At 35.0% G+C, this 22,374-nt stretch overlaps 2 long non-coding RNA genes across 2 annotated transcripts in view; one reads left to right on the top strand and one right to left on the bottom strand.

Annotated features, from left to right (window-relative positions):
• The window catches only part of LOC148216846 (uncharacterized), a 74,499-nt gene that overhangs the window by 35,332 nt on the left and 16,793 nt on the right, over nt 1-22,374 (bottom strand). The gene's annotated exons all lie outside the window — the stretch shown is intronic.
• Nucleotides 14,462-22,374, top strand: part of LOC148216845 (uncharacterized) — a 70,894-nt gene continuing 62,981 nt past the window's right edge. The window contains exons 1-2 of the long non-coding RNA XR_015794423.1: nt 14,462-14,550; nt 17,043-17,141. This is a non-coding gene — a long non-coding RNA (uncharacterized LOC148216845). The remainder of the gene's footprint in view (nt 14,551-17,042; nt 17,142-22,374) is intronic.

Genomic DNA, 22,374 nt, shown 5'->3' with positions numbered 1-22,374 from the left:
ATTGATAAACACTCCTTTCCTTTCCTTTCCTTTCCTTTCCTTTCCTTTCCTTTCCTTTCCTTTCCTTTCCTTTCCTTTCCTTTCCTTTCCTTTCCTTTCCTTTCCTTTCCTTTCCTTTCCTTTCCTCTCCTCTCCTCTCCTCTCCTCTCCTCTCCTCTCCTCTCCTCTCCTCTCCTCTCCTCTCCTCTCCTCTCCTCTCCAAAAAAGTATGGAAAGGCTTATGAAAAAGGCTTTGAGGGAACCACATATATTTCTACAAATAGAATATCTTTGCATTTCAGTGTAGGGTGTCTGTGAATCCTACAAGAAAAAAAAAAAAGATGGTTTGTGAGAAAATACCCTGTGAGAATACTAAAGCCTTTATAAAAGGATTTTCAAAATTAAGAATGGGAGAAAAGGAGATTGAATAAGAAGGCAGTTTGTATATTGATAAGACTGCATTAAACAGCCAGAAATAAAATGAAATCAAGATTACATAAAAGTACTGTTATTCTTTACACAAATGCACATATTGAACTCTGTATCTCAACTTACTTATTTTTCCAAGAGTTATACCTTTTCTACTTTTATTGTAGGATAAAAAAGGTAAGAAATAATAAGGGTCACACAGAATAACAACAGTATTAATGCAGAATAAATCCTTATAAAAGGTTTAATCTGTGATTTAAAAAAAATATATCCTTGAACCAGGGCAATACAAAAAATACCAGGTATTGAAACTTTCCTCAGATAGTAAGAATATAGATAAATGGTATTAGTTAAAGCTTAGCAGTTCAGTTTTATTAGCTGGAACCTGACACGGTGGTCTAGGACTTTGTGAGTACAACAAACATATGTCTTTAATTACAGGTATAATTATTGCACATCAGGTTTCTCAGAGGCACGGTTGTTTCCTAGACACATCTATTTTGCCCTTTCTAGAGAGGAAGAAAGGACTTGGGGATGCTTGTAGATTAAAGGAGAATTTGCCAAGAGATACTTCTGGTTATATTACGAATTTCTCTGTGTAGGTCATTACTGTTATATTTAGTATTATATTTCAGTATTAATCATTGCCCTGATAATATAATGGAGTCAGTGGAGCTCCTTAGGCCTTTGAGAAATCTTTCCTCTTTTGACACTTTTTAAATGTATTAATATCTAAACCATGCTTTGCTTACTTTACTTAGCTTTAAGGATGTATAATAATATCTTGTGTACTTATCTCTGGTCTACTGGGTGCCTCAACAACTGCTGATTATAACATTAATTTTTTAAAAAGTAAGGCTTTTAAGTCTTTGAAGATGCAGTTGTTTGGCTTGGTCCATTCACTTTGAATATGATGCCTAAGGTCCTACGTACAAAGACTGTTTCCCACAAAAATAGACTGATTTTAACCCAAAATGTATGATTTCTTGAGTTATGAAAGAAAACTTTTTTTAATTTCTAAAATTATATTTTTGGCTTTTCTGAAATTATATCATAACCATACCAGGCTCTTTTACTGTGCCTAAAAGAAGTTTTCATGGATTCTATGGAAGTTCTTTTAAAAATTTACTTCACTATAAAAAATTGATTGTGAAAGAAGTAAAATCAAGGGCTAGATAAAAAATGCTAAGGCAGTAGATAAACCGATACAGCACAGACAACTAAGATTGCAATCTATTTACCTGGAAATAGACTGTAAGGTTCCTGCTCCACAAAACCTCTGGTTATAGTCTTGAATACTTTGCTGGGCATTTGTTGGAGAGTTAAGATCAGTTTTGGGGGATATGGAAACATGTTATTTTCTTTTTCATTGCTTCAAAGTGTTGAGTCTTTTATGCTCAAGCCACATTGTATACAGTACAATGCCAATATAACACCTGTCTGAATGCAAATACTTTTAGTTTTGTTCCTTCAACTTTTCAATACAGCTGAGTTTCAGTTCAGGAAAAAAGTACAGCTGTATAGAAAATTCACTTGCATGAGTGTATTGCAAAACAAGAAATAACGGCCATTTTTTTTTTCTATCTAGGGTATTCAGTAAGAGTTTTGGAAGATCTTTTTATAGCTACGATTAGGTCTGAGATTATAACTCTCTTTTATTGATATTGCAAACTATGGCCTTTACTGTTGGCCACAGGACTAACTGCAAATTCTAAAAATTCTACTTTTATATACATTATTAGGTCAGTTCAAAAGTCACATAATAGTATTCAGGCTTTCAAACTTTCTGAGACTGTGAAAGATTGTTAATCAAGCAAAAAAGGGAAGTTGATTCACACATAGCTGCCCTCCTTTTCAGAAGTAGAATCAATTAAGTTTATTATTTATACCTACTCTTAGTTATTGTTTTTCTCAGGCATTTGTGATTCAAAAGGTAAGGTTTCATTGCTAAAGAAATCCATCCATATTTAACTGTGTATTGTTTTTTGAAAGACCTAATGAGTCCAATTTTAATTATGTTTATACAGCAAATTTCTTGATGCTTAAAGATGGGACTTTGCATCCATATGTAGTGATTTTATAATTATAGAGCAAATGTGATATAACCATTCACAATGAATCTTTATAAATGACAATTCATTCTGTTAGATTAAATGGAATATTGTTATCTTTGTATGATCCACGATTGCACTAAGTCACGGATTGTTTTAGCAACCATTTGTCTGAAAGGTCAGCAAGGCTTAGTTCCCTATACAATAAAATAATGTTTATAAATAACAATAGCTGGTGTACCATCTCATGCTAATAAAGACCAAACAAACCAAATTCTAGTTTAGTGCATTATGTCATAGGTCATAGGGTTTGCATTTAGGCTGTACCAAATAGAGTGATATTTTTGGTTATGCCTGATGGATGGATGAATAACTAAGCGAACATAGTTTTTCTTCTATTTTTAAAACATCTAACATAAGCTATTGCAGAACAGTCTACATTCTTACGTATAACACATCAGCACTTTATGGTGGAAAAGAACAGACACAAACTAACTAATATTTTTTATTAAGAAAGTTGTAGGTAATTTTAAATGACACATTAATTAAAAAACTACAATGCCAAATAATTCTTGTAGAATGGTACCAAGATATCCAATATAGTATCAGACTCAACAACATTTAGGGTTGTCTATCTCTGAATTACACTTGAATTTCCATATGTCCAATCTTATTCTAAGTTAAAAAAAAAAAATCTGTTTCCCATGAAATAAACCATGAAGACCGCTACATATATCTCAAACTGCAGCGTTGTTTTATAAACAAAGAGTTTTGTTAAGCTTATATTCTTGGTTATCTGCAAAAATTTTGGAATAAAGACTTAGACTACTCTATATTAACAAATCAATGGGCAATGGATTTAAATAACATAAAATATAGTTTTTTATTATCTTAAAGTGAGATTAATTTATTAATTATGTTATGTTTATTGGACACCTCACAAAATGTTTAAAGATGATTGGCTGTTTACTTAGTTATGCTAGAATTATAAAATGGTTGAGAGGACACTTATTTATATGGGAGTTGGAGTGTCTGTTGGAGCCTGTAAATTAATTTTGCTGAAAATTGTATTGTATCTGTATTTATAAGTGTCTGTCTGTCTGTCTGTCTATCTATCTATCTATCTTGGCTGCAAATTGTCTACTTATTTTGTATTTTTTGTTATTTTCTTTCCTGGTTTTTTAAAATTGTTTTTAGTCAGCCAAAGTCTGAGATGGGTGGCCATATAAATTGAATAAATAAATAGGCTTGTCCCACTGTTTTCCCATCTGGGATTAATATTTGTAAACTGGAATTACAAAAATCCATATACTTTAAAGATGTGTATGTACTTTTGAATTATACACCAAGAATTTTGAATTTACTATTATATGAAGAATTATAGCTTTACTAAACATAGTGTTCAGCATAAAAGATTTGCTTTGATAATAAAAAGGCCATGCAAATCCATGATTACAATCCTGAATCAATTATATGTGTTTTTTTCCTGTCTATAAATTTGCCCTTACTAGTGTAATGTGGAGACTAATCAACTTTGTACTATTTGGTTAATGTTTAATGATATGTTTAAAAACTGGGTTGAATGAATTCTTATATATAATGGGGTTGTTGTTGGGGGCTTTGGGATTTGTGTATACATGTGCTTTGTTTTATCTTTTTTTCTTATTTTATTTGTATGTCAAAGCAATAAAAACATTTTCAAAATTAGGAAGGTGTTTTATGCTGAGTTGGACCATTGGTTTGAGCATTCTGGATATGACAGAAACTAAAATAGAAAAAAAAAACTTGGATCAATTTATATCTAGTCCAGGTATATATCAGAGTGTCTAATCATTTATTTCTATAAACATAATATTCTCTAATATATGCATCTTGTTCTCAGATTTCCAAAATCGAGCAATTTTTGTATGCCTTATTGTAAACATGACTGTGCACAGCCTCTTGAAATATCTGTGTACAATTTTATCTTTTATATTCGTTGGCATGAACAGTAGAGGAGTGAGGTTGATACATTAGTGCACAGTGTAGCTTCTTTTTTTATAAGCCACACCATTTCTCTTGAAAGTACGTTTTTTGTAGGCTTTTCTAATAGGCCTTTGCCTTTTTTATATTATTAAACTTCAAACATTTAAAACTAGGAGCTCGTTCACACATGCATGGATATCATTTGATTCTGTAGTCACTTTACATTTAATGTGTGGCTCATAGATACACGAACTGAATCTACCAAAAGTGTTGCACTTGTGGTGATATGAAATTGCTACTTATTGTATCAAGCTTATGATGACTGCTTCACACATGCAAGTCATCACAGTGCTGAGGCAATAATGTGACAAATTTTGATCTATTGTGGTTTAATATATTGTGTGCCCAATCCTAGGCAAGCTATAGAATGTTTTATAAACAGTATTCATTGCTATACACATACATACATACATACATACATACATACATACACACACACATACATACACGCACATGCACACGCACACGCACACACACACACATACACACACACAGAAAAGATTATTCTATCTCACCTTTCTTCAACTTACTTTACTACCTATAATTTCCACTTAGACCCTCTGTTAATTCTCTTATGATATTTGTGGAAATGAATGAGATGCATTAGGCTTAGCCACTGCAAATCATGCTGCTGCCAAACAAACTTTATAAGAACTGTATAATTATTTCCTGCACACAGAGAAGCAGCTATTTCAACAATGAGGAAATATCCTATATTTGAACTACCAGGAGCTTGTTCCGACAACTTTTAGCAGCGTGGAGCACAGCTCAGTGAAACTAGCTGCCAAAAAATGAGCAAGGGCTGCATATCCACAGGCCGGTTCTGATGTACAAGCTGCTAATGGATAACATTCATAGCAGAGACAATGGATGCAATCTGGAAATACTGGTTGTTAGCCAGAAAAAGTTCAAAATTGATTGGACTATAATGCTTCACTGTGCCAGATGGATTCAAAATATTATGTACATCCATCAAGTAGATCAGACTTGGAACAGATAGTTTTTGTAACCCATTTCTGGGAGAAAAAAGGCTGTAACGGCCTGTAGGAAAGGCTAGACAACAATGAAGCTTTAGATCTTGGCTGCTATAAGAATGTTACCCATGAAATGGCCTTTATAGGATGAAGGTGTCCACTTCTCATGACACAGACTTGCTATGGTGTTTAATGGTGTGGCCAAAACCTTCAAATCTCTGCACTAATGCAATGATCGTGGACACAGAAAAAAGGAGTCTGCTAAATTCTGAACCAGCCATATGGCATTTTGGGCACTAGCAAAGGCAGAGGTTGACATATTGCATGGCAAGTATCTTAGCTGACTGGAACCTTATAATAACAGCTTCTTTTTCCTTTTCACAGTAACCTGAGGTCAAGAAATTAATTTGGTTTGGTAATCCCCCCCCCTTTTTTTTAAACTTGTGATTTCATCAATATTAAACCAGTATGCTCTTAGCATATTTATGTGCCAGATTTGGTTCTTTTGTTAGGCACTGTTAACATATATCTCTAGCATATATACCAAATTAGCTTTAAGATGTAAATCATTACTGAAATAATGAGATTTGTTTGTGAGATTTATTTCTCTGAATCATGGGCCATGCACTTTACTGAGATGAACTTTGCTTTTGACTATTGCTAATTTAAGGAGCTGCCTCTGAGAAACTTCATTATATTTCTAGATCCAATTAGTAAGGATGAGTTCATTCTCTAAAGCCATCTGAAGAGAATCTACCAAAGCTGAGGAACATTATACATCCTTATCGGTAGTCAAAATTACCTTTATAATAATCTTTTAGAAAGGGTTGTGATTAGGGACTTTATTGCTTCACTTAGATTTAGAGTTATTAGTGGTGTTTAGCCTCTGGTCAGGAGTGTTTTAATGTCTCCAGATGGTACATTATCTGGTATTTAACATTGTGAAAGAAAAAAAAAACTGCATAAAGTACTTTGCCTATAATGATCTTCCCATTTTCTAAGCAATATTGTTGAATTATTTTTTTGAGTTTGCTTTAACAAATACCTTTATTGATTGTGGCACTATGTGTAATCCTTCATGCAGCATTAAAACATTGTTTTGTTATACAGATTATACATATTTTAACACCCCCCCCCCAAAAAATCCTTTGGGCATAAAGTATACAGTATGTGGTGAAATGTACACAGCAGTTAGTTTTCAAACCTGGACCTGAATTTCACTTGATCTTCATAAAATACATGCATGGAATATCTGAATGCAAAGTGGTATGAAAATGTATCAGTCTCCCCTTAAGCAGTGGCTTTTGGGCTTTTGGATGTTCTCAACAAAGTGCCTATGAATCCATCCCTAAATTTCTTTGGGAGTTTACCTTGTAACATGGCAGTGCCATTCCTGGATGACAGGAACAGTAGACCTCCAACAGTCTACTACTTCATTTTTGCCACAAGGTCCTACTGTTTTGTCAGTTTGAGAGGAGATGCCATCTACTTCCACAATCCCTTAATGCTGACTAATGTTCATGGGACTTGAAAGCCCAAAATATGGAGGGCATGAGGTTACCAATCTATCTTCTTTGGCATTATGAGAAAAATAAACCAGCAAGTTGTCTGCTAATGGATGGGACAGGTCCATGCAGGTCTTCACTTGAAGCATGATGCCACATAGGTGAGTGCCTTATAAGTTTCACTGGGGACAGCATGCCATAGTTGGGCTGCTACATTCATCTGATCACTGTCACACCACACATGCTGGAGGGACCTGGAGAAGGCAGTCTGATAAATCTGTTAGTATGTGAACATAGTGTCTGGGACACAGTTTAAGCCATATACTTATGTCTGCTTATTTTCAGGATATTGTTACTGTACTTTTTCCTATGAAAAAAATGTCAAAAAAGATGTTACAGTCTATATGTGTGCGTGCCTTCAAGTCAGTTTTTGGCTCCTGGTGACTGCCTGGACTAGTCCCCTGCAGTTTTTCTTTTTCTTTTTCTTTTGGTAACATTTTAGAAGTGGTTTGCCATTGTTTTCTAAGGGCTGAGAGAGAGGGACTGGCCCAAGGTCACCCAGCTCACTTTCATGCTTAAGGCAGGACTAGAACTCATGGTTTCCTGCTTTCTAGCCTGCCGCCTCACCAGTACACCAAATGTGCTCTCCATTAGAGTATATAAACTCTGTACAGTATATACTGTATCTGATTATGATGATATAACCTGCATTAATTAGCTTTAGAAATGACAGACTGGTTTAAGCCAAATAAATTCTTGCCCTGTTCTTTACGGTTCTTTCATTGGCTATTATATGCCCATTGACAGAAAATACATTGAACAATATTTGTTGATATTATATTTTTACATTTTTTTGTTAGCAAATACGTCAAGGGTGATTGTGACAAGTCAATATGTATATGCCTAAGACAATACCCCAACTCAACTACTTATCTGCATACAGGTTTTTCTTTTTCTTTTTATGCAGCATAATTTATTCTTCTTTTGTCTTTGATTTGCACTTGAGCATGTCAACCAACATTCACTAAACAGAAACAAATTGCAAATCCCTAATAAACCATGAATGTTAAATTGTATAAATGCTTTCCCCCCTAATCTAATGTAAATCACAAACCATTATTAATCAACATCTACTTTCTTTTATTTCTAACACGAGAAAACTTGCATATATATCTTGCAAATTTATAGCAAATTGAAAATCTAGCTAGAAGCTATGCAGATTCTGGATAAAATATTAGCATTGGTATGGTATGTTAACAACAACAACAACAACAATAATAATTTATTAAACTTGTATGCCACCCAACGCTCGACAACTCTGGGTGGCTCACAACAATCAAAGAATCATAAATGATGATGATGATGATAATGATGACGACGCAATTCTCATATTACTAGCCTTACATAGCACTATAATATAAGAAGAAAATGAAACTTCTGAATTATTAATATATAAAGACTGTTTCTCATATGCAGATTACCCCATTAAACTGTCACTATAACGTGATCAATACTTAGTATTCTATTCAGCTTAGGAAACCTATTTTATACTAGGAGTTCTTTTAGACAAAAAACATTTAGGCACTATATAGAACTATTCTCATTTTTCTTTTTTGTATTTTCTGTAGTAAGAATAAAAAGAAGACACTATAGGAAAATACTGGAAGTTTACAAATGGGAGATTATTCTGTCTGGAGAAAAATCTCAATGAATGAATGAGGCAGGAAGACTTCAAAGGTTAGGCTCATCTGGAACAATTCAAGCCAGGCACTTTATCTATCTAACCCAGTTGGTCTTTGCCAAATAATAGTGGTTTTCCAGGCAGTTATTATATTTTACCTGGATTTTTTTTTTTAAAAAAAAATAGAGATGCCAGATGGATGAGATTTTGGTTCCTCACAAAGCAAATCTGGGCTTACTTGACCACTTTTGTGTGTTGTGCATATGAAGCAATCATGGAGAAATAGGAGCTGTGATTTTGTAATTGTTTGTTTGTTTGTTTGTTCAATTTAAAGGGCTGCCTATCTCAATTATTCTGGGTAGCTAACAGTGTTAAAAAAAATAGAAAAAAATAGAAAAACAGAAAGAAACACCCCCCCCCCAATAAAACAGTAGAGTAAAAACAGATCCATCAGTAACAATTAACAAAACCTATGCATGGGCTCAACTCTACCTCCTGACCTCAGGCCTGGTGACAGGTTTTATTCTTCTATATCAGCATTTCTTATATTTTTTGTATAATATGTTGATTGTTTATTTTTTCCCCTCTGGTCTTAGCAACTGTAACAAATGCTGTCTGCCAAAGAAGGGGCACAACCATCTTGTTCCATACAAATAGAAAAGAAGCCCTTAGGCTTATTTAAGACTACTTAGGTTCAAATGGACCATCACTCTATCCTGCCAGCTCTAAAATGGGATTATGTGATGGGTATAGTTGTATTTATAGATGATACTTGGACTTTGAGCATTATAATTCATGTCCAATCACAAATCCTTTTTGTTTTAATGACAAATTAAATACATATTGATCAATGTGGCAGTATGAAAAGTTATCAAACTGAATTGTGGCATTGTTACTGTGCCATTATAGTGACAGGGAGTCTATGCAATAAACACAGTGCCATTTAGCAGTAATTAACTAACCAAGTAAAATGTCACGGTAAGGTCAAAGAAAGCAGAGGGAAAAAAGGGAGAAAAACATGAAAACTGAGCTAACATAGAAAATGTGAATACAGTGCCAAAGGAAGTTTGGAGGCATTAGCCTTGATGAAACATTTAATCCAAACTTCATTTTAACATTTCAGTTCAGAAATAATCACATTCCCTTGGTTCAAATTAAGGTCACTTTTGTAACTTTCAGATGCTATTTCCTCTGAATAGCCTGCAGAGATACTTAGATTGGATGGTGCATTTTACAGATGTAGCTCTGTTTGCTTCACTGTCTGGTTCCTCTTCCTCTTAATTTTCACATTAGCCCTAACTTGGCTGATGTTATTTCTAATATTCTGTGTATGGGGGGAACCAATGAAATAGCACAGTTTTCAGAAAAGGACTACATAGTTAGGCAGAGATCCTTCAAAGAATCTCCCTCCCTCTTTCCTAAGATACTCCTTTTTCTTACCCGTTTCTATTACAATAAACATCATTGTATGGCTACAGTTTGGCAGATTGTGTGCTCTCAAATGCATGGTTACTTTATTTGCTTTGTGTTTTGTGATGACTGTGATCCACTCCTATCACGTGTTCAGTTTAGTGAGATGGATCACATTTAAGTAACTGGCAGTTCAAGGAAGTCCTACCTTCGACTGTTTACATGAACATGTTTTAGAACAGCTATTTAGCTTCCATTTATTTCCACCCTCCTGCTCAGCTCAAGTGTGAAGGCCGGCACTGAGCACATAGGTCACTGATAAACTGAATCCCCATTTGGCAGGCAGGAAAGTTAGATTGATAAGGCCATTGATTTATGCTTTTATCTGTCACTACGTCTTCAGTAAAGTTGTGCAGCCAGCCTGAACAGAGTGGGTTTTGTTATCACCTCTTTTTCTTTCCCTTTAAGTAAACCAGTTTCTTTTTGTTTCTCCCTTAAGAACAATAAAGATATATATCTGATTAATACATTCCCCAAATCTCTTATTCTTCACTGTCCCAAACCTGAATCACCCTTTCTTAAAGCAAATGCACTTTTCAGACTGTTATTCAAATTGGCTTTGTGTTCAGATGTGTGCATTGTTATTCAGAATTAATTACTAGATGGTAATGAATACATTAATTGCAGTTCTAAAAAGTGTAATGGAATCCAAGGTGACTGATACAGCCAGTTCAGTTCACAAATTAATTAAACAATTGTCTAACAGCAAACAGCAAACAATGCAGGATTCTCAAGAAAAGATAAGGTACCAGTAATTCCTAGTACATATTTTTATTTCAGTAATATATCAACCTTGGGCCTTTATAAAATAGTTAACAAGTATGTAGGCTTGAACTTCACATCTAGCTCTTTGATTTGAGAGTATCTGCCTGTCCTACTAGATTGGATATGGTAGGCATGGTCCAGGTCCCTTCCCTGAAATCTTGCCACCTAGTCGGACCTTGGAAGTATGCCTTTTCCTTGGCTGCTCCTACCTGATGAAAAACACCCTCCTGCCATTGATTCAGCAGGCCCCCAGCCTTTTAGCCTTTGGAATGCCATCAAGACCTGGCTTCTTACCCAGGCACTGGGATAGAATGAAGATTGGCTGGGATGACTAAGGCGCTGGGTTTTTGTTTTATGGTTTTGTGGTTTATGATCTTGTAGTTATTGGGGTTTATTGTGGTTGTGAGCTGCCTAGAGTTGCATTTAGGATGGACAGCCATACAAATCTTTGAAATTAATAAATAAAATAAAATATGTGCATTAGGACTTCCACTGCATCCCTTACTCAACCTAATGCATAACTCTGTATCATCTAGAGCAAGTCTTATTGTGCTTGTGAAGTCCTTTGGGACCAAATCAAAGGTAGACTTTCTTATCTATGGTAACCGCTCACCTGAACAAGATTCTTGAATAGGTGATTGCTATATAGATATAGGTGACTATGTATATAGATATATGCTTTATGTTTTATATATATTTAGTTTTTTATAATTATTATGCTTTTTAATGGACTGTACCCCACCCTCCTTATGCTAGTCTTTGACTGTATAAAAAGATTTGATTGATACTCAAATCCAGCTAGTTTTGTAGGTCAGGTAATTATTTACATACATTCCAAGCTGCATCCAGGCCTGATCTTTTGGGCAGAAACAGTCTTGGTTTTTGTGGTGGATAATGGTCACCAGAATGGACACAATGAGTGCCAAGTAGCATCTTTGTTCTCCTCTACTTTTCAGTTTCCTTAAATATAATCAACTAGATTGTCTTTTGTATCACCGGGCCAGGTTGAATTTAGGGAGCACATTGTTATTGTAGTCCAAAATCTTGGAAGGGGTGGGGAATGTGAAAGGTGGTGTTGCTCTGTAGGGGGTTTGTTTGTTTGTTGTGCCTCCAAGTCAGTCTTGACTCCTGGCGATTGATCTATAAGGTACTGCTTGGAATTTACTTCTTTCCCATATTATTCTACCAACACCTGAAACCGCTAGGGAAAATAATCTCAACAGCTATGGGATATATTCTCACTAATACACAAATGATATGCAGTTCCATCTTTGTTTTCAACCTATTAATTACTGGGAGTCTGTGAAGGTCCAGAAAAAGGAAAGAGATCACCTGTACAAGATCTTCCAACAAAATGGATACCCGTGCAACTTTATCAAAAAGTGCCTGACCACTCTTCCCACTACAGCACAACCATCACAAGTTATGAAAAGGATAACACTGCCATCCATTAGAAGCATTGCAGGAACAACCAACAGACTATTTCTACCACTTGGCATCAGCATAGCACACAAACTAACTAACACCCTCCAAAACCTCTTAAGTAAGCCAAAAGACCCAGTAGCCCAAGAAGAAAAAACAGCAATCATCTACAACATACAGTGTAAGGACTACAATAGCACTATGTAGGACAGACAGGCAGAAGACTAGCAGAGCGCATCCATGAACACCAACTAGCAGTCAGAAGACACAACGAAAACTCCTTAATCTCACAATACATGTACAGACTCAACCACAGTTTCAGCTGGGAAAGCGTGAGCATCCTAGACCAAGCTAAATCCAAAAACACTAGGGAATTCCTGGAACCTTGGCCCTCAGACACATCAGCCATCAATAAACACATAGAGATAAACCATATTTATACTACTTTCAAAAGAGACAATAAGAAAGCTAAGAAGGAAACAAAACGGCCAGAACACATCCTCTCCAGCAGTCTACACCCAGATAAGCAGGGATTAACACCAGACAAACAATCAAGCAGAAAACAATACCCTAATCAAGTAACTACCAAGGAGAAAACCGCACCCCCCACCAACACTGGCAGGGCAAACTACTGTATATAAACAGGGAGAAAACCCCACACTCACTAGCACTGATGAAGTTACCTAGTCGGGTAATGAAACATCTGCAATCAAACAACCAAGACTTGGTTAAAAATTCCCCAATCCCCACTCCACATAAAACAGGGAGGATGGAAGCCTGGTGTTCATTCCATGTGCGAGAAAAGGGGGAAATTGATTTTAAAAAAAGACTTTTTAATTTTACCCTTACTCACGTTGCTAGCCTCCTGAAAGGAAGCTGCAAAAGCCCCTCAAGCTAGTATTTTCCTTTCAGGTCCCACAATTTAAGAACTGGAAGGAGGGTTAAACATCAGTTGACTCCAATAAGAGTGGACCTATAACATCTTAAAATAAAAACCAAACAAAGCAGAAATTTCAACCAGCATTTCAGCTTCCACTAAACTAAAGTTTTCAGCATTGCAGACATCATGGAACACAAAGGGAGCTGCTTTTAAACTGGCACAGAATCCTTGTATGGAAGTGTCCTGTGACTGAAGTCCTTTGAGCACCATGGAGGACTGTTGAGAAGAGTGAAAACAAACAAAACAAGAAAGAAGTCCTTCACCTAGCCCAGTGTTGTCCAAACTTGGCCACTTTAAGATGAGTGGACTTCAACTCCCAGAATTCCCCAGCCAGCCATGCATGGCTGAAGTCCACTCATCTTAAAGTGGCCAAGTTTGGACAACACTGACCTAGCCCTACTGGAGTTGACAAAGGAGAAACTGGCAAACTAGGAATTATTAGTTCATCTTGAATGACAATTAATCAGTCCTAGCTATTAGTGGGTGGACAGAAAATCATTTTTAAAGTTATTTTGAGAGGGCAGGACTGATGGAAGAAGACATTGAACCTGTGCAGAAACATAACAGTGAAGTATTATTTTAAAAAAATAATCCTTATGCGGATCTGCAGATTTTCACACAAACATTAGATTTTTAAAAGCGACAGCAATTTAAATCTGCATTTGCCAGGCTATAGGCCAGTGTTGTGCAAACTTGGCCACTTTAAGATGAGTGGACTTCAACTCCCAGAATTGCCCAGCCAGCCTGGCTGGGGAATTCTGGGAGTTGAAGTCCACTCATCTTAAAGTGGCCAAGTTTGGACAACACTGCTATAGGCGGTTAAAACCTATATGACCTTTCTAGAACTTTTTGATCTTCCCCAATAATAACACTCATCATGTTTTACACAAAGTAGATATTGTGCTGTATTCATTGGCATGGGTTTGAGCCGCATCTACACTTTAGAATACCCTTTAGTGCATCAGATAAGGAAGAAGCTCTAGTATAAAACTGTCACATTTCTGGAATTTTTCATGACTCTCAAAAATGACTGTAGCTAAATGACAAGTTTTTGTTTGCTTTGGAGGTTGATTTTACTATTTTGTACCAACGTACTGTGCTTTACATTTAGAATCATAGATCTGTCCTATTAAAATAATGTCTTTTCTACTGCATGGCATTCATTGCTGCGGCATCCTGTTCTTGAATTCAGCCATAATTAAGTTCCACCGCAGAGCAGTTGCACATTTGCTGTTTATCGGTGCATCCATAACTGCTGTCATTCCTTGAACAGCTGCTGCTTCTCTGCTGCTTCTTCTCTTGTCCTATGGTAAGCTATAAAATTGTTTATATTCATTGCAGAAGTATTTATGTGTGTTTAAGGACTATAAACCTCAAATATTCCTTTACCACTAATGGGCACAAAAAGAAAATGTTTCTAATCCTTTGTTTACTGGTAGTACAGAGCGTACCTAGTATTTTGCACTAGTATGTATGCATGAGTCAAAGTCTTGCCAGTGCCAGCAATCTGCTTTAAGCCCCATAGCTATAGGAATTTAACTCTATATAGATAAAGAAATAGCCACAACAACACAGATTCTTAGAAAAGGCTGTCTTTGCCCATTTCACTTTGACTTTTTGAAATGGGATGACTCTGGATGTTAGGTTTGGGATTTTTTTTTATTGAATTAAAATGACCATTTTCGCTGTCTTTGCACAGAAGGATTGGATCCAAAGAACTGTAACTGCACCAGTTATATATTATAAACTTTGCATTTTTAATAATTACATAGACTATTCTCTATCCATATTACCATTAAAAACAGTGATGCTAAACTCTTTAGTGGTTAGGAATTAGGGTTTGCAACCTTTTTCAATGTAAAAACTGAATTTGGATTTTGACTGGCATGTTGGGGCTGTTTTCCAAAAAAAATGAGAGTTTTTGCAGAGCTTAGAATTGTACCCAAAGCTTTTGGAATGGAGCTCAGAATTTGAATCCATAAAAGGGCAGTGTTTATAACAGTCTTCTCCAGCTGGGTGCTCTTCAGATTATTTGGACTTGAAGTTCAGGGTAACATAATCTTTGGACATGAAAGCATAAGGTTGGAGAATGCTAATGTTTATTCTCTGAGATCCTCAGCTGGGTTTCCTATTATTTCAAGCTAGATGAGATGACACCTGCAAGAGAGTATGTAATGGGACGTGTTCTCCCTGTACATTGTGGCCTTTTAAGCATCAGAAAAAGACATTATTGTTTGCTCAAGTTTTTTAGCACAGGTTATGAATTAGCTGACTAGGTTTGCTTATACCTGCTAAAAGGTTATTTTATTTTTATGCAGTTTTTCTGTTTGACTTAATTTTGGTGGGTTGCTTCTTTTCTGTGTGTGCTTCTTAAAAATTCAGTTTTAATTTTTTTCAATAAAGAAGAATTAAATGGATTTTATAGAACTTTGTGCTTCAGTACTAGCCATTTGATATAGATTTTTCCTGAGTTCATCCCATGCTTTGTAAAGAACAACCCTCTGCCAGATTGAAATTCTTTTGAAATTATATTCAGTTTCCAAAAAAAGATTGACCATGTGACACTGATGTAAGTAAACATCCTGAACAATCCTAGACAAACTCTTTGGGTAGAGATAAAAAGTTTGCTGTGTCTTGGATCCTGGTCAGTCTACTGTAATTCCTTATGGCTGAGAGAGTTTAGATATTCCTTTACAATTTTGCTTTGCTTCAGTGGAGAAGTCATTTCTATATACATAGATATTTCTATTAATAAAGCATTTGTCCTACAGATTAATCAGAATGTATACTGAACAGAAAATGAATGGTCTTGCATTTAGTTCCCATGAGGCTTTCTGGTATGTTACTTTCTTCTGTGTTTGTTGGACATTAGGAACTTGAGAAGCACATGCACTTCAATAGCATGGAAAATCTCAGTCCAGCAAAATCCAAGCTGTTTATTATTTAGATGCATTGCTAGTTTAATTAGGACCTTCAAACAGTAGCCACAAAATATTGCCTTTCATGAACTCTGGAAGTCAAGAACATTTTTGTCTGAATACGTGAGTGTCTGGATTGTAACCAAAGCTATCTAAAAATGCAAATAATCATATTTTATGTTCAGAGAAACCTCAATTTGTACAACTATTTGGAAATGTCTTGGAATATAAATCATGCAGAATAGTCTTTCACTTATAAATAGCTGATCCATAGCTTCAGGGGGCAAAAATTAAATTTCATTTGAACTCATCGAACACATATGGCTTAAATTAGTTTCATTTTCATTTTGCAAGTTTTATGAGTATTTAAAAATAATTTTCCTGTTTTCTGAACAAATTACACAAGACATCTGTCGTATATTTAATCTATAAACCTCCTAAAGACAAGAGGCAGACATTTTATGAGTGATATTATAAAAATTAGATAATTATCTTGTTTATTTTAGCTGTTCTCTTTAGTGCTTACAGTAGTCCCCCAAAGTCTTTAAAGTTCCAGGTGGCAGTGGACCAGGGAAATATTGAGATATAATACTAAAATATTTATAGCTCAAGTAGGTGGGACAATTATGGATGGGCTATATCATCGAAACCAAAGTAAACTTGATGGTGCCAAAACTCCTTGTTAATATCCACAGGAAGTAGATAGATGATAGAAGAAAAATGGGTGGACAGTGGAGGAAAGCTGACTGATTTTCTATAAATAAGAAGTTAACCTCCTCATAACATTTAACTCAAGTATTTTTCTATCCAGCCAAGGAGAATTGTAGACTACATGATAATAATAAGAAGAGTTTAACAAATTCTCTTTCTTGTGCTTGAACAGTTGCATCATGGTGTCAGCAAAAACTGTCCATTTCTACTTTCTGAACCTGATCCTTTAAGAAAAAAATAGAAGTGTCTCCATGCAAAATCCCATTACAAGGTAAGGTGCTGAGAATTCATGCACATTGATTTGCATGCAAGTATGTCTTAACACACTCCATTCCACTTCACTCTACATTCACTTTATATATATTTCATCCTCAACTTCCTTCTCCCAATAATCCAGAAATGAATTCATGGAGGGAAAAGGGGTCAGGAATCTTGCTTCTTCACCATTCAGTAATCCGCTGCATATGGGTTTCCTGCTATGGCTATCAATGGGGAACCAGTTATTTAGTTCTTGATAGCTAATTAATCATGCTAATCAAACAGCTGGTAGAAAACATGAAGAGTTATAACATATCCCAGACTGAAAATTCTTCATCTCTGGCCTGGCTAATCAGCAGGATTTGGATCGCCCAAAAAGGGGACAATCACAACTGGAAGAGATATTTCTGGCTATAGAGATATATTCTTAAGAAGTAATCTCAAATCTGTTCCCCCCACCCCCAATATTTCCATCTCAGTGAAAAATTAAGAAACTCTTAAACACAATAAGTTTCTTTCAGCTGTTCATAACTAATCAACAGGAACAACGAGCCAAAATACAGAATGTTGGAGTCTCAAAGCACTTAATCTATATTGTCAGGTTGCATCAATGAAACTGAGCTCATAAAATCAGGTCAGGAAGATTTCTAGATGTCTCTGCAGAAATTATGCTAATAATGATGCCAAAGGTAGATAAAAAGCAGGCAATTTTATCCCCAAAGTTACCATTTGAAACTTTGGCAGATTCCATCATAACTTTTCCATGGTCCAGCTGTAACAATTCCCTGACCACTTGAAAAGCTTTGCTGGACAGCTACTCAAGATGCAATGAAGGCAGAGAATGAAGTTGCTATCATCACTACCACTTTTACTTCTGTCTGATCACACCCCCTGTGAGTCTTATACCACTTGTATACTAGTCAATATCCTCATTGTTTCATCACTCTTAGCAATCACTATGGAGGAACATTAAATCACATGACCCTGGTAAGGCACAGAGATTGATTGACTGCTTGATAGTAAACAGGCTGTATTTTCAGTTTCATTCCTAGATTTTCTGGCTATCTTTCCTTAGACTTAATTTATATTACCCTAATATTTGACAAAAAATGTTTCAATTTTCCATTTGCATTGTATTTTGTTGTGTTTTAAATATGTGATCATATTTTCCAAACATATGATATCCAAAGTTTTCTGGAATGGATAGAGTCAATAAAGAAAAAGAAAAGCAATAACAGAATTATAGAACTTTGTTCTTGGTTCTAAAGCAAAACTCATGTCATACTTTTGTTCCTCTGGAGAAACTGAAGGGGGTTATTACTTCTGTTTCAGTTATTTAATTCATATGCTATTCTAAATTTTTGTTCAGAATTAACACTCAGTGTGGTTTACCATTTAAAACAAATGTTAAAATGCAGAATTAAAAAAAATAGATAATGAAAATCAAATTTAAAAAAACCCACAATTGACCATTATTAAAAGCCTGGCTAAAATATTTTTGCCTTTCAAGATTACCTAAAGGAAAAAGGATTTGGAGCCAAATGAAACTTCCAAAAGAGTGCCTAGGAGTGATGCAGAACAGAAAATTTTAGTTGTCTAAAACTACAAACTTTCATAACACAGCCTTAAAAAGTATAAGAACAATTTCATTATTTTATTTGTATTTATTTGTTCAAAGAAAACTAGAGTAGCATTTAAGTGGTAATTTTGTGTCATCAGTTTCTATGCCTTCTGTTCACTACAATCCAAATGATAAGGCTTTGATATAATAATACTCAAATAAGACACATGTTAATAGTTGAACAGAGACTGCAGATTTAGAGAGAAGATTCTTATAGGATGAGCTACAAACAGTTCAAAAGTAAAGTTTCTTCTCCAATTAAGTTCACTGGGTGACTCACCAACAAAAATCAGCAAAAGTTAAAAAGACAGGACTGCAAAATTTTCATACCTTTCAAAGGAAGTATTTTTTTTAAATAATTCACTATATTATATAGATTATATGAAAATTTTCCACTACAAATTATTTTTCTAAAATTCCATTTTGAAGAAGAGCTTAACATTCAGTTATGCAGGATGAGTGCTGAGGTAAAGAGCTGCTGATATGAGTAGTTAAATGGTATTTCCATTTTTTGTCTAAGGATATGAAAACTATATTGCGAAAATCCTAGAAGTATGAAAATTTTAGGGAAGCAGCTTACACAGTTGTTGAGTGAACAAAACCATTTTTCAGGGATGCCATAAAGTGCTTTAGAACAAACATTACACTGTTGGGTGTTTTTCTTTTTTAAGATGAGGTTATTTCCATGTTAACAGCTATTTATCTGACATCATTACTGACATACCTTCCATTAGTCTGGTATCTGATTAAGACTTCCAGCCACATTGGAGCCAGACATAAGTAGTCCAAGAAAGGTGGTTAAGAAAAATTAATGTGTCAGTATTATCCAGAAATGAGTGCGTTTGTGTTGACTTCACTTTGGTGAAATAGAATTGAAATGGTTGGCCCTCTGACTAGAAAGCTTTTGAAAAGCTTTGAACATTTGGAGAGTCATTGATATTGTTGCTCTTGGTAAACTGAAAGCGACAGGAAGTTCTAAAAAAGGAAACGAGTAAGTATTTAAGCTGGTCTTTTGGCCTGTGTAAAAATTCCCTCCACTGTAACCACATGTAGTCAGAATGCAACTGGTTAACAGAGAATAGTGGCTGCATAGATGAAAAATTAGAGGATTTTGGCATCAAAGTGAAATGGTATGCATTTTCTTTGGTTGGCCAATAGAAGCTACTTTAAATTTAATCAGAATATTGGAGAGAGAGAGTTTAGTTAGACCACTGCAAATTCCATCCACCGTAGCAGCCAGATTTTTCTTAATGTAACTCATCATTCTTGTTTATTTCATAAGTTGGATACCATGGTTTATTTCATACACTCACAAGTACTTCCTCTCTCACATTTCCTGTTACAGTGGATATTTGGATCTTTGTAAAATGCATCCTGTAATGACTATTGGACTTTTAATGCAATTGGGATCTTTGTAGCATATTTCTGTTGCTTTTAACCCTTTCTCACTCTTAGCTAAATATTACAATGTGATGAGAATATATATATATATATATATATATATATATATATATATATATATATTTCTAATAGCCTTTTTATTTCATCACACTTCCTGTTTTTGTTGCTTTTTTTTTCTTCCTTTGTTTTTCCCAGCAACTTTTCTAAGTTTAATTTTTTGGTTTATGGGGAAAGTTTAGATGCTTACATAGTCATTCAGCATTTTTTTTTCATGCTTTTATATACATGAAAAGATAATTTTATGTAACTATCAATGGCACAATTCACACTGTAAGTATTAAACCACCGAGAGTTGCTTGGAGTCAGGCAGCATATACATTTTATTACTGTGGTTGGTTGCATTTTTCATTTTTTAAAAATTCTTGTTTACATTTTCAATTTAGCAATGAATTTATTGTGGGCTTTCGTTCACCTTTGTGTTTGCTTTCCTTTCACTGTATGATTTAAATACTTTTTATGGAGAAAGGGGAATTGGAAGGTCTATGAGCATGCTAACTTGCATTTTAAACCAAAGTTGTTTTTGCAATTTCTATAATATAGTGTTAAAATACAAATTATTCCTGAAGGTATGCTTTGACTACTTCTGTTCCTCTCTATGTTGGGAATCTACACTCATAGAGTTGTTTTAAACAAGGTTCAGTGACACATCACTTAGATGAAAATGCTCTTCATAAGTACAGTGGGTTGGGCTAAAGAAGTTCAGCTGATAAGGCACTGACTTTTCACTCACAGGATAAATAGTTCAAGATTCTTCCAATTTCATAAGTTAATTTAGTTATGCCAGTTATGCTGCCTTTCAATGATAATGCAATAGACATACCATACATTGTTTGTCCTTTTATGGCTACACAGAACTATAATAACTTTAAAACATTTGGGTGTCTTGATTTGACTTTAAGGTAAGCTTTAGGAAGGTAATTTATGTTAGCTTGTGTCAGTGTTCTACAGACAAGACAAATTACAGAATTAAAACTAGCAATAGTTTAATCCTGATTTGTGGTTGTCATTCCTCCACAAGGAATGTGGAGGAATGCCAGTTAGATATGGCAAATCTTTCTTGACCCTAATTGGAGCAATGGTATGTATATTAACATATTCCTCACCTATCAGTGTGGTTTTAAGTGCCTGCAATCAGGCTAACACAAAAAGACCTTAATCCTACTGTTGGAAAATACAAGTGAGAGTGTATCTTTCTGTGTGTAATAAAATGTCAGGACATTGCAGGAACATTACTACAAGGTGTTGTAAGCAAATATGTCACTACAAAAGAACAGAACTGAAATACCATGCTTATGTATACTGGCAATTTGGAGCCTCACTTTGACCAAATCTGTGATCTTTTTCATGCTGATTTCCAGCATGAGAGGCACTAAACTCTCTGAAAGTTTAAGTAATTTCCTGACAAATATGCTTGCTTAATATTAGGCTGCCCAGAAATAGTTTTCATATCTAAATCATCTGCTTTTTCTGTTAATCCTAATTAGTGTATGCTTCTATATAATCTGAAGGGAACTTTTTAACATAAGATAACAAATAGGATTTATCTATGCTCATGTCAATACAGTCCTTTTCTCCTTAATCTTACTATGCTCCTAGCAGAGAGGAAAACAAGGTTCTTCTCTCAAAGGAATCTAGAACTCAGCAAGAATTTCAGATAGTAAGTAAGTAGATAGACAGACCCAATGAACAAAACAAATGAAATATGTCTAAAAACACAGAAAGCAGTGGGATTTAAGTTTAGTTAAATTAATTGCTTTTAGTGGCTATACTCTGATTACATCTAGATCCATCTCAGTAGTAATAATTTGGATTTCTATTGATGTATTTGTCATCTAAATTAATATTTCTTTATCAGCATTATACTTGCAATGGTTGCAATTGTTCACTTTCACGCATTGCTCGCTGGGTGAATTTTGTTAATGTAATAATCAGACACTAGTGTAGCAGTAACCATTGTTTGTAACTGTGTAGTTATTTCCAATAAAAATAGTAATAACAGCAAACGGTATAACAAATAAAAGTTATAACTAATTACTCTGTTCGCTTGTTCAAATAATACATTAGGACTTCAGCAATGAACTCCTAGTGTGTGTGTGTTTTTTTTAATTAAGTACTTTAAAGTTGGTGGCCCAGGCTATCATAGTCTCACATGGTATTTAAAAAT

This window comes from Python bivittatus, unplaced genomic scaffold (genome assembly GCF_059951505.1).
Source record: "Python bivittatus isolate LINGU-HERP-01145 unplaced genomic scaffold, Pbiv_v1 ctg000070_np1212, whole genome shotgun sequence".
Taxonomy (NCBI): Eukaryota; Metazoa; Chordata; class Lepidosauria; order Squamata; family Pythonidae; genus Python; species Python bivittatus.
This window is presented reverse-complemented; position numbering and strand designations above follow the sequence as displayed.